The 14306-nt window shown below is 39.0% G+C and overlaps 1 long non-coding RNA gene across 1 annotated transcript; it reads left to right on the forward strand.

Moving 5' to 3' along the window:
• The first annotated feature begins 318 nt into the window (after window positions 1–318).
• LOC112488260 (uncharacterized) lies at window positions 319–14293 on the forward strand. The gene is made up of 3 exons (XR_003052118.1): window positions 319–605; window positions 9170–9261; window positions 13104–14293. It is a non-coding gene; the product is annotated as an uncharacterized LOC112488260 (long non-coding RNA).
• Window positions 14294–14306: the final 13 nt, after the last annotated feature.

Genomic DNA, 14306 nt, shown 5'->3' on the forward strand with positions numbered 1-14306 from the left:
CCTCCTCCTATTCAGGTAAACAGTCTTTTCTCTCCCTTCTCCATTAGGCAGCACGCTGCACATAATCATTATGTAAGTGCCATAAGCCAAAGACAGTGATTTGTGACTACTGTGGTAATGGTGTTCTGGGAAAATTCCACTAATTAGAACTTTTTATAAAACCAACAAAAGAGCATAAAAAATTAGCATATACTTGTAAAAGATATACTATACACACACACACACACACACACACACACATATATATATATACAGTATATATATACTTTATTTAGAGTTAATTGCAAAGTGTTTCATACATCGTGCATCATATTTTTCTTGTCAATTCATGAGCAACCTGCAAAATAATACAAAAATAATTCTACTAAAAATAACAAAGTAGTACCACTAGTTACTGCAAATAGGCAACTATTTTGAAGTAATATGAATTTGTAACATGAAATTCAATTTCTGTAAAGACTGTCGTTAATTTCTTCTTTTTTATTTCAGATTATCTCTGGTGGGTCACTTCTGGTCCACTGGCCCTATGTTTGACACCACTGCTCCAGGCTGGAGGAGATTTATGGAGTCGTAATTTTAAATGCACAAAAACTCAACCGGAAAAGGTAAATATTCAGTATTTCATTCAAATTGTGCTTCTTTTTTTTTTTTAACTTTAAGGCCAAGTGAGAGAGAACGGTTTCTTCTTCTTTACTGAAACTTCAAATGTCCGGGGAATATTTTTAATGGGAAAACTTGAAAGCGTAAGAGTTCGTGTAGTTCATAATTTTACAGCCGACATCAAAGAAAATCCATATCAGCTCTCCACAGAGAAGCGCGGCGCTACATTACCAGGTATCGCCTTCTCTCCACTCTAAATTAACATCAGCTGCAGCAGCACTCACCTTCAAATGAACATTTGAATAGGGGATTTACAGCGGCTCTGTCTAAACAATCAGAAACAGGGCTTTTCATTGGCCGTCCTTGGACCGCTGATAGGTTTCTGATAAACCGTGAAAGAGTGAGACCGTCACCTGGAGTGCAGCCCTCGACTGACTTCCCTTAGAAATATTCATGATGTTCCTTTTTTCAGTCAGTGTCATCTTTCATCTTTTCCCAGGCTTCAGTGGGAGGTTTATTTTTCTTAACTTTAGCCTGAGTTGTTGTTGTTTTTGCAATGGTTTGATGACTCACCAGTTAATGAATCATTTTGTTTTAGTTCAAATTGGTTGGTGATGATGTTGCTAGTTAAAATATTAGTATTAAAATGGACAAATAAAACTTAGATTTTTTTAAAAACAAAGCTACATTTAACACCTTTAATGAACGGAAGGTTTCTGTTGAAAACCATAAATGAAATGAAATTATATATTTATTTTTCCATTCATTTATTTTGTTTTTACCAGATAATTTAAGACTTTTTTTTTTCTTATTAACTTTCCAGGGATTGAGTGCAGCTATTATCAGAACAGAAGAGGGTTCTGTGCACTCAGTAAACCTAAATCTAAATCATATCAGAGAGTTGAAGGATAGTAAACGTCCAAATCGATCTAAATCATATCAGAGAGTTGAAGGATGTCAGGGAGGCTCGGCATCTTCTGCGTCTGCTTTTCTGTCGAGTGATTCTCGTCTTTGTCTTTGAGAAACCGGACGAACAAAATTATAATTTGTGGCCAATCTGGGATTTTTCCGTTGGATAAATGTTCTTGTCATTTACAATCTGAATCTTTGTAGAGTTATGTCAGACGGTGAGACTTGTGGAAGTGGAGTTGAAAGTTGAAGCTCTTTGTTCTGGTGTAGATCCTAGTTCCTCTCCTCTTCTCTACTTTACAGACCTGGGTCTTTATCGTCTCCAATCCCCTGATCATTCTCAACGCACACAGTTGAACAAGAAAATCCAGACAAAAGATTTAAACCTGGCTGATGTTCACGGGATCAAAATCTTTTAGCCACCTTCTAAAACACTTATGTCACAAACACAAAATGTTGCTCCATGTTTTAATCTCAATGTTTCGTTGTAGCATTGTCAGTCAATGTTATTACTGTTTGGCCCTCAGCTCAGAATGTGTTTTAAGTTTTAGCGTCTGACACGGTTGACTTTGACACCCTGCTCTTTTGCCGACCTTGTGTACCAAGTCTTAGGAGTCAACTGTGATCTGAAGCTCATGGAAACTTCAGAGGCTGCACTGATGCAAAGTTCCTAAAATATCCTGGTGTTTCGTTTTCCACCCAGCAGCACAGGGTAATTGCTTGTTTTACAGGTGATTGGTGCTGTTATTTCAATCACAGCTCCGTGAGGCTATTCCAGGCTTTCTGTTTTTGCTCTCTCTCTCTCTCTCTCTCTCTCTCTCTCACTCACTCTCTCTTTAAAGTGACAGTACGCCCACGCCAACCTTTGAAATGCATCAAAACACAGGACTTTAGCTGTATATCAAGTGTGGACGAGAAGAAGGAGCGCTTTCGCTCGAGTTGTGCCCTCGGTAACACAATGTGGTGATAGGCGCGGTACAATCTGTCCGTGGAGAAAAAAAAAAAAAAAGAAACACAAAACAACAGTCGATTACGCTCAACAACACACTCGGCTGTCAACAAACAATGGCCCAATGGAACAATGGAACGGCACCAGGCAGCAGCTCCAAATGACAGGACTATTAATGGCAGTGGAAACCAGGGAGAATAACACTATCAGCTCCACTGTGTGAAATCAGGCTAACTATTTTGGTAACAAAGGGCGTTTGCAGTGAGCATGTGTGTGCGTGTGTGTGTGTGCGTGTGTGTTAGACAGGTAGGAGTGTGTCCGGCAGACACATCAGTGTGTACCTGGACCTGCTGACTGAGGACCAGCAGATGTGGGTTTTTTTCTTCACCTTGGGGTCATTTTCTGCTCTGCTTTGCTGTTCTTGTTTCACACTCCCCACTACCCCCCTCCCCCCCCACTACTATTACCATTTAAATAACAGCTGAGCCCCTTTTTCTCCTGGTGATGATTGGCTGCGTTGGTAGTATTTTCTTTATTGTTGTAGGATTATGTGTGTGTGTGTGTGTGTGGGGGGGGGGGTGATGGGTACTTGAGTTAGGCTTTGAATTTGGGATTGCCTCATGTCGAAGAGAATTAAACCGTTTTTATGAGAAGCAGAGGCTCTGATGAAAGAGTGAGCTGCTCCCTGAAGGACACTGATCCTGGGTTGTTGTTGTTGTTGTTGTTGTTGTTGTTGTTTTCCAGCAGAGTGTGATATACTGTGGAGTGAAGGTCTTGAGTGGCCTCTGTTTCTGATTGGCTCAGAAAATGTGTCAATAGAAGATTGAAACGAGTTGATAAACACTGACTCAGACCATTGCTGAAGTGTAGACGGTTGAACTGTGGGACATTTGAGTCTTTTTTTTTGCCGTTCATATTATCTCTTTATATATTTATTTTCATCAAAAGTCAGTTGTTTAATTTTGAACAGACCCATGCTGCTGCAGAGCTATTTCAGAATATTTGTAAGATACAAATATATTGGGTGTTTTTAGTGTAGCATTTAAAACGGAGCAGTCGTATGAGCACACATTTGTCCTTTTTCCTTTACATGCAGACGTTTTCAGTCTTTTATTGAAGTGACAGAAACAGTAACTCTGCTGTAGAGACATTTTCTACCAGGCAGCCAAATCAATTTTTTAAAAATGATTTATTTAAACAATTAGTTTTATACAAACACCACAGGCATGGCAGTGCAGTACCTTTGGCAGTCAGCCTGCAAACATCTTAAACACATTATTGTTCTGCGTGCAGCTATTTTTAACTCCATCCTGTTCGATTGTGCTAGTTTGTCCGTTGTCTTTATGTTCTCCTCCACTCACGCCTCTCTCTCTGTCTTTGTGTTCATTTCTGTGCAGCACATAGTGGCTGGTGTGAGCACTGATACGCAGCACATTCAATTAATTGCTAAGTACTGTGCTAAAGTGTTCTGGGGTTTTTTTTATACTCTTTGTTTACTCTGGGCGGACAAAAACAGCAACAGACTTTCAGCTACTGACGTAAAGAGCAAAGAGAGGAAGAGATTAGATTTTTTTTTTTAACTTTTAGTCTCGTAAGTGTTTTTGTTTTACTTTTCAGTAACTTTTTTTATTTCTCCTTTTATTATTATTTGCAACAAATCGTAAGACTTGGAATTGTGGAATAGAAGTAAACCACCAGTAAATTTAAATCTTTGACTCAGGCACTGATTCTCATCAATATGGAAGTAAAATGAATGAACTCACCTCCCTGTCAAACACTTTTCCTGTTGTTATACAACTACTACTGCTAATAATAATAATAATGATGCAGATAATAGAACATTTACATGTACTTCTAATTTAGTATGTTATGGTAAATATACAATGTGAATTCACATTTATATGTACAGTTATATGGAATTACCTTGGAGCCATAGCCTGGACCCAGGGCTGCATTTCATGCTGGTCATGGTTGCTATGAAACTACAGGTATACCTCACCTGAGTTAACCTCCACCGCCAGCTTACAATGTTTTTCAGGCAACACATACAGTACATACCCACACACACACAAATGGACATAGCTAAATATTTTAAGGCAAATTAATGCATTTTTAGTCATTTTTTGAGAAACTTTTATTTTTGATGACTTTTCAGGAAATTATTAGTACAGGACTTTACTGTGATCAAAAGACCAATAAACCAGACGAGGCATGAACTACAAAGTACAAACTAGGAACTCGGAGCACAGACCGACCACACACACACACACACACACACACGAAAACACCTCCTCAGTTACGGCAAATGCACAGAACCCTTGAGAGGAACAATGGACCAAGGGCTGTCCATAACTGGTAGACACTGGAGCATAACTTTTGCTCAGTAAGTGCCTCTGTCCTTCACTGGCCCAAGCTTCCTGTGGCTGCACTGAAATATTTAAGACACAGCACTCATCTGTGAGGCAGCCCTGCAGACTGTCCTCTTTGTCCCAGGAGCCCAAGAAGAAGCCAAGGAATAGCTATAGCAGTGCTGTCTGAAATGACAAACAGTCGGTGCAGTGTTCTTCACACAGCATGGATGAGGAATATATATATATATGGCAAATTGAATTAAGGATAATCTGAGAGGTGGTGGGGAGGCACAGTGGACGTCTGATTGATTTCAGTCACAGCTGAGTCCATCTGAGCACAGCTCTGTCCTCATATCAACTCCATAGCTTCCTGTCTGTCATCACTAAACCACTATATCTTATATCCACTCTGCCCTCTGTGGAGACTGCCTGCTCAACATTTTTCGAACCTGCAGGCATGACCAATCAACCCTGAGAAGAATGATGGATGACCACAAAGTCTATCCCAACCATTCCCAAAGCTTCATATATCCATCTGTTATCCTGTGAATTCATTTGTGCAGAACCTCAAGGTTTGCCCTTTTCCCCCCGTTGCTCCCATAGTGACTAGTAGAGAACCAACAATGTTTAATTTTTTTCAAAGGGCAACATTTAAAAAAAAAAAAAAATCAAACATTCATACCCGCTGTTTCAAATGTCCATTCACTGTGCACAGATATCATCTGTAATTAGCATGTGGCCATTGACCCTGAGTGTAAGATGGATGTAGATATTTGGATTTAGAGAGATTTAGATAATTTTGGTCTCAAAAACTGGATCTATGACATTTCACATTGTTATTTTTTTACTAAAAAGACAACACATGAGCATAACAGAAAATTAAATTTGAGTTTAACATTCAACATTATTTTAGGAAGTCAGTGTTGAATTCAACGTCAGTGTCACCCAAGAGCTTGTTGTCCAAACAAAAGAATTGTGCTTTGTGCCAACTGTGCTTCACAGTTACACACATTTCTTTTTTCGAGTTACCTGGTTCGGTCATTTTGAAAAACAATAAATAATACATTTCTATTGACAGATTTACATTTCTGGGTTTGACATTTAGCCCTGATGGCCCACTTCCTGGTCCTGGCTCAGATTAGCTCCTCCTAGATTAGACGTGTAATGCGGCCATATTTTTTGTTGACATTTTTCAGCTCTGGTCACAGTCTGTTTATGCTGCTGCTGCTATTTCTGCTCCTCTATCTCTAGACTCACACTCTGCTCCTCGGACCACTGCCACCTTTCCTGTCTCTCTGTCTGCTGAGACCTGCTGTGAATTTAACATTACCATCGGTCTGACACCGCTGACCAGAACAACACATAACACCACTTATATTTACTGTCTGGGCAACAATATTATTATTTCAATGTCCCAAGTTGACAATATCTGCCACATCGAGAATAAAAAAATATATATTAAGAGATTTTATTTGTAATTTTACAAGAATAAAGTCAAACATCTACATAGGAGATTAAAGTTGTAAATTTAGGAGAATATAGTCATAATATTATCACTTTATTCTCTATGTAACTATAATATTCTGGCGTAGACGTTACAAGAGTAACAATCAGTCTTTTATTCCTGCAAATATTTAATCAGTGTTGAGATTTGTTCAACTTACTTATTCAATCAGACAAACACAAACAGAGAGGAAAAAGTGACCGAGGATGAATCTCCTCCGTTTGTAGCTTCTTCCGCTCTCTCTCTCTCCTGTATTTGATTGGAAAATGAATTACCAGTTGACCTTTTTCACTGCAGACATGGTCGCTGTAAACTGCTTTGAACTCACACATATTCACAGACAAATAAGTAATGAAACTCCTTCCGCATTATCATCAATAGAGTGAAAGAAATGAAAACGCAGTCAAACAAATTCTGAGATTGTTTTCAGTCTGGCTTATTTGCAGGCAGTTTTTAACTTGAGCGCCAAAAAAACTCGGGTTTGAACTTATGGTTGGAAGTTGGAAGTGCAAAAAATATATGAGAGACAGTTTGATATCTTCAGTGAAGTATGGGTGAAGCTCTGGTATGGTCCAGGGCTGCATTTCAGCCAGTTGTGTTGAGGACCAGGACAAATTAATTATTATTTATTATTTCTGTAATTTTATCCATGCAGTGATAAGATACAGTGTTGTGATGACAATATTATCAAATCTGTCTAGAAGCAGTCTGGAGAAGGAGTCAGGTCAGGTAGTAGAGAGAAAGTTTTGGATCTAAGTCTCAGGATTTCACTGGAATGATTCACATTGTGTCACCTTTTCTGACATCAGTCTTTACAGTAATAATTTTATGTAGAAATAAACTACTAACTTATATAAACGCAAAAGTCCACGGTGTGTGTCCACTCCAACCGACTGTACACCAGGTCTCAGTCCAGTTCATTTTCTATTATGACCGTCCGGCTTTTCATCCTCCTGTCAAACATCCTTCTCTGGCCTCTAGTTGACGCAGCGCTGCAGAGGTTGCTGAAATTTGAACAGCAGACACTGACACTGAATGACCTCTGGCTAAAAACTGTGACACACTCAGCAATGACCAAACTATTTCAGTCTGGCCTCCTCAAAATGTTCTCTGCAAGACAAGAAAAAAACAAAACAAATCCCACACCTTGTTCCTGTCGCTCTGTCTCTTTAAGCTGCTCATTTAATTAAAACCGCACAGTTGTACATGTTAGTGTATGATTTCATTTCTATAATAGGTCTGGGAAATCTGCTGCGGGTGACATGATTCACAAATAAAAACAGCACTGAGGCTATTTTTTTCAGCCGAGATGTCAGACTCATTTTGTTCTGTGGATGACGTCCTGCGTTGCCGGTGCTTATTGCACAGAACAGACACATGGGACTGTTGTTAGTGGCTGTTTCAATTTGTCTCCCACATCATTATAAGCAGATTGGAGCTGCAAATGTTCCGCTAAATAACAACAGCCTAGAAGCTGAACAACGTGTACAGTCTGCGGGGTTAAAACATTTTTTATGTGCAGAAAATATTCCAGTTTGAAAACAAATTGTAACTGACATGTTTAGCCTTTTTGATGGTGAGTTTTTAACATTGTGGAGCACGATTTCAGTTTGTTGCTGCAACATTACGTTTTTGTGTCAACAGGAAAAAAGTAACTTTTACCTGACAAAGATGTTTCTTAATTATTAATTGATGTACATTGAGCTTTCAAAACTAATGCCTTCTTGGAGCAATACTAAGTCAGCATTTTTATACTTTTTTTTAAGCATGTCTATAGTCCATACTGTAGGAGCTTTTTTTATTATTATTATTAAAGCCAGCTCCTTATGTCAAGTAGTGGAACTGCAGCCAAAAAGAAGTGCATTTTCTGGGTAGATTTGTCCAAAGGACAGAGCGAGGACAGCCATAGTAGACGTATTCCAGGGTATTATAGCCGTCAGTAGCTAACGACCAGAGCTGTTAGTAATCTAAAAAACTTTCGCTTCCTCTTATTTGAGTTTTGCTCCCACTTTTGTGTTACTGCCACCTATTGAGATATATTTACCACTTCTAAGCTGCAAAAGAAGGTATAAATGACTAGTACGAGCAGAGGGCAGAGTCCCTGCAGATAAACACTCCATACACCATATAAATTGAATTGTAATTTTAAAATGACAATAAATGTATGGGTTAATTATGTCACGTTCTATTGCCAGCTAACTCTGTGTTGAAGGTAAAAGATGAAAAACAAACAAAACCTCAAAATTACAACCTGATTTTTTTTTTCTGTTATCAAAACACCAGGCAGGAAACTGAAAAGTGCGTCTCAGCCTCACAGCAGGACTCCTGTTGTTGTCATTGCCAACAGTTCTGTCTACATGGTGAAATGTGATGCAAGCTTTCCCCCCAGTACATTCCCACACTCCATTACCCAATTTAATTTGCCATTGTCTTTAGCTGCAAGTCTCTTTGATTTATTCTCTCATTCTGCACTATCATGCATCATTACAGATGTTATAATAAACCTCCCAGCATCTCTCTGCCTTTCATTTACTTTCTTATCCACGGCTTGAAAATAACACTGTTTTCATGTTGCGCCGCAGACATTATGTGCAACACTGACTCTGATACTTTGAAGCCAGAAGGGGGGGGAGAGGGGGGGTGCATGGTGGGCTCCAGCTGTTTATTTTGCTGTTTTCCTCTTCCACCCACAACCATTTTAGAAGCTCACTAATGACAGGGAGAAAAGTGAAAAGAACATAATAAAGTCACTAAAGTCCTCATATTTGTACGTACTTCATAGTTCTTCACAAGATACATATTGACGTTTTACGTACTGTAGAGATTTTCTAAAATCTTTTTCTGTCTGTTTTCCAGGTTCAATCATTCCTTTTCAGGGCATTAACCAATCCCAGCAGGCTTTGGGCAACACTTGGTTCCAGCCTGGACAGTTGACCAGTCAATCACAGGTAGAGACAAACATCCATTCACGCTCAACCTCATACCTCTGGTGAAATTGGAAGTGTAAACGTCTCCCCACAGTGCTTGCAAATAACGACACGTGCATCGATGATGTATTATAAATACGGTACATTAAAAATTTTAATCTGATTAATCAAATATATGAACTAACTCAATAAATTAGTTATTTTTGACAGAACTATTAAATTCCCAATCCTCTGAGGGGGAAACCTGAACACATGTGTGGGACATGAACACTCCATACAGAGAGACTGGAGATCTCACTGGTGATTCTGTGATCTACTTGTTGTATGGCAAGCTCGCTGACCACACCTTAGATAAGAAACGATATTAAAATTCATTAAATGAATGTTACATTTGTTAATCTAACACGAATGTTCACGATTAATTTTTTCTAGCATTGTCAGACAAACATGAAAATAGAAAATAAAAAGGTCATCATTACAATCTCACAACCTAGAGGACGCCTTCCTGAGACAAAACAAACGTAGCAGTGATGGGATAAATGCTTCCGGCGCTGTTTAATAGATCTTCCCGTTCAATCTTCCCTCCTTCCTCCTGTCAGACGTCATCCCTGACATTTGTCTCCATCCGTTTCACTCTGCCTCCAGCCTCTTCTTCACCACCGTTCTGCTCCGTCCATTAGTTTTGATGACAGACTCCAGGTACATGAACTCATTCACCTTCAGTACTTTTACCTATCATTCACTGTGCAACTTTTAAATCCAAAAATGTACGTTAGTATGTTGCTCTGTATCAGTACTTTTTCTTCTTCATTTCAGTTGTGACCTGTCATGGCATCATTGTGTGATCATTATTTCAAACTAGGATAACAATAGCTGGGTAATGGCACATCATATACCATATTTTTGAGTCACACTTTTTTCATCCTTTGGCTGGATTTGCGACTTATAATCAGGAGTTATTTTTGATTCAATATATTACAATCTATAATATATTAAAATATATAATTTCACATATTTGTTATTTTAACACTGACAGCCCTTAGAGGGCACTGGTGCGACTTATACTCTGGAGCGACTTATATGTTTGTTTTTTCACACGTAACTGCTGTCGTATTTCAAATATGTTTCCATACATTTCTAATGATAAAATCTATACTCACCATTATGTTGCCAACAGTAAACCTGTTTTTGACACATTATATTTGACCTGAGTTATGAAAACGCCAGTATATGCGCTCTATAAAGATGCTGACTTGGCAGAAGGTTTTAGACTCCAAATCGTAAAAGCTACATTTCTAAACACATGATGCTGTGCACTGCCACAGTCTGCATGGATTAACCTTTCATGTTTCTTCCTCGGGGAGTTGTAAACTTGTGCGTCATTACAACACTTGTGTCAGGACTCTTTCCTCGCTCAGGTTTACAGTAGGAAGGCTCCATACAAGGGCAGCGTGAACTGTCCTTGGATGAAGGAATGACTCGTTTTTTATTCCTCAGTCTTGCTGCTTATTCTAATGCTTCAGGTGATTGATTTGCAGCTGTCAAACAGACAGCTCGTCTCTTTCTCTTGAAGTCGGAGCCCATCACTCTAACATTTGCCGGCAGAGTTCAGATGTTGCTGATTTATTCTGTCTCCCATTGACATGAACTACTGTATGACTTCAGTGCTTGTAAAACACAGCTTGGCATTAAGGATCAGAATCTCTCAGCAACAGCTTCATGAAAATCTTGGAAGGGTTTCATTAGCATCTGCTACAAATGCCTCGCCAACACAGAAACCTGACATTACAAGAAAGGGGAAGTACATGCACTAGTATGATGTACTGTAATAAGGCTGTGCACGTACTAATTTCGAGTACACAGAACCATATGTTGTTGAAAGGTCGTTTATTTTTTTCCCCCGTTTTTTTTTCACACCTTCCTTTCATAATGTCATCACACGGTGCGAACACGACGCAGATACTTCACAGAGGAAGTAGCTGGTAGAAGAAATAAAGAATGCCGATGAATTGGCAACAAAAACAGAAGAACTGAAGAACAGCAGGTCGCCCCCGCTCCCCAGACTCTGCAGCTGGCTTAACTCCTGCATCTTCTTTGCCACAATTTCAAAAGTGGCTCTCACAAATTAGACCCTTGGGGAGAGAGAACAGACCAAACTTCTACCACTCATCGCTAAACACTGGCCAGACGTAAGGAAGGAAGGGGACACTGAATGTGTCTGATGCTTTCAAGCACAGGAATCGGTCACAAGAGGCCAGATGTTCCTCCAGTGTAGGGACCTCTTGTCACTCATAGATAAAGATATTTGAATTGCACTGACGCTGAAAAGCACATTGAGAGCCATTTGTTTTACATCAGTTTTAAATCATCAAAAGCCCAAATATAAAAGAAATAATAATAAATTATTGATGAAAAAATTAAAATTTCTGTAATAATTAACACAGCTCGGTGAACAGAAAGTAAGCAGAGCTTTTAAATAAATATTGAATTTATTATAACCCCACTGTCTCCTCACAACCTTTCCAATTCAAGATGGACTGAAACATTTCCTCCCACCTCATATTTTACTGTGGGAACACTGTTTCTCCTTCACTTCCACAAAACTAAGCAGCACCTGTTAGAAGTTTTTTTGACCCTCGCCTTTTTCGTCTTTTCTGACCAAGTGATATACAGTGTTTCTAGTGTTTGTTAAATTTCTCCAAAATATCTGGGAAATTATTTAAGGATAAATAATGAACGTATGTTTAAACATGTTATAAAATGCTTTGCAGCTGTGTAAACAAACTGATTTCTTCACGTTGCAGTAATTAGCAACAATTCCCCCCCCCCCCCCCCACACACACATACACATACACACTCAATAGAGAAAAACCAAAAGGTGACAACGAAACAGACAGGGAGAGTGAGAGAGACAGAGACAATGAGAGAAAACAGAGTCTCACCGTGGGAGGAGCTTGGCAGCTTCCTGGGCCTGTGTCGATCACAGGTGTTGTGTACAGGATGTTGATGGAGTGAGGATGGCCACACATCGCTGCAGTGCTGGCAGCACACACTGGCAGATGTGTTGTCTGTGGGGAGATGCATCGTCAGGCATGAGTTTTCACATGTGGAGGGAACTGGGCCGGGAGACAAACCTTCATTCAGTCAGGACTCTGCTTGTGATATTTATCATGATGAAATCCAGAGTAGTGAAGTGAGGATCCACAGAATAACCTCGACCACAGAGTGTGACCGTGTGTTACTGTGAAAGATGATGGGGTGTTTTGGTTTTTTTTAAACCATTTCTTCACAGTAATTGTAAACCGTGTAAAAGAAATGGATGTGGCTGTCCAGTTCTACACAACAGAAATTAAAAGAAAAAAAAAAGAATGTGAAACATCTTTTTTAATAAAACAAATTCACTTTTATTTTGTTTCAGATAAGAGGAAAGGTTGTTCAAAGATTTCTTGTAAAGTAGCAAAAAAAAAGTCAAGATTCTGAATTTGAGATCTGAATTCTGATCTAAAACTGATGTCAATCTGAGTATTTTTTTTATTTAATTCGTCATATTTTCACTTTATTTTAAGAATAATAGGAAAAGTTATTATTCTATTATTTATAGTTATTCAGTGAAGGCATTATTTAAACACTGCCTTTTAGTCAGGCTAAACTGGCACGACGCACTTAAAACTGTGTATTTGTTAAATATCTGCAATGAATGCTATATAAATATATATATAAATCATGTACTTTATTAAAGATAGAATTGGCATTGGCTGTGTGAACAATTGAACAATAGCATATTTTTGTTTTTAAATGTCAATGTTGATCATGTGTATTAATTTCTACAGACTCGTAATAGGATTATTTTTTAATATTCCCAGGCATTTCTCAAGCCAGAGCTGCAGAGCACAGCCTTTCCTGTTACCTGCCCTCGCAATCAGCACGGACAAGGTATGACCAGAGCCATTAGCTCTTCCTCGTATCTTCATTTGTGTTCATTTTGTCGCCCCCATTGATGGTTGTCCCTCTAGAAAATTCTCTGGACCTTTTCCTGTATCCCAGAATTGGTACTTTAATTTACTCACTCAAAAAGCCACAAAAATAATAAATAATGTCTCTCTCAATGTCAGCTGTATAAACATTTGTTGGAGGGGGAGAGGGGGGTGTCCTCATAGTACCTCAGATAGTGAACCAATACTGAGGCTGAACCTCACACTAGGACCTTACAGATACTGTAAGAACACGAGCAGCAGCAGCCATTAGCTTACAGCAGATGTAAAGGCAATAAAGGACCAAATGGTTCCCACAGGGGGCGGGGGCAGTAGAGTATTGTGTAATATGCTTTTAACACAACACACAGTCAATTAATTTTTAATGCTTGGCAAAAAAGAGAGAGAGAGAAAGTGAAAGGAGGGCAGATACATAGAGTGAGAGAGAGAGTGAGAGAGAGATCGAAACGAATACAGTGAATTATTTGCTCTGTGTCATCATTGAGGTCTAGAATGGGGCATACATCATTAACACTGATTTTTGGGTGAATGGCTCTGGGAAAAGGAGAGAGTGAAAAGATGGAGGCAGAGAGGAGAACTGTAAGTAAGAGAGTGAAGAGGAGGAAAGGGAGGAGGAGTAGGAGGTGGAGAGTTTGCATGACTGAGTGAGCAGGAATAACTATGAGCCCTGTCAACACCAGGCTGAGGAACCCGGGGGGGAAACAGTGTCTCAGAGTCTCAGTGTTCACAACGCAAAGACGTGTATGTGTGACTGCACAGCAGAAATAGAGTGGATCATAAATGAGACTATGACTATATAACACTGACCTTATTTCAGTGTTTACATTCAAACACTGCAAATGCAAACTTATATCACTGACTGTGAGGCACAGTAGGCTGGAGTTTAAGGTGCTGTGCTGTTTATTTTACTCCTCTGGAAAGTTTCACATACTCAGTGCAAAATAATTAAATTTAGATTTATTACCTCAGCAGCCAGCTCTTTCCATGAAATTATTTTCCAGGACATTTTCAGCTATTATTATATATTATATATAATATAATAATAATTGTTTTTTCTGAATTTTAACCACAAAA

This window comes from Cynoglossus semilaevis, chromosome 16 (assembly GCF_000523025.1).
Source record: "Cynoglossus semilaevis isolate Cse_v1.0 chromosome 16, Cse_v1.0, whole genome shotgun sequence".
Lineage (NCBI taxonomy): Eukaryota > Metazoa > Chordata > Actinopteri > Pleuronectiformes > Cynoglossidae > Cynoglossus > Cynoglossus semilaevis.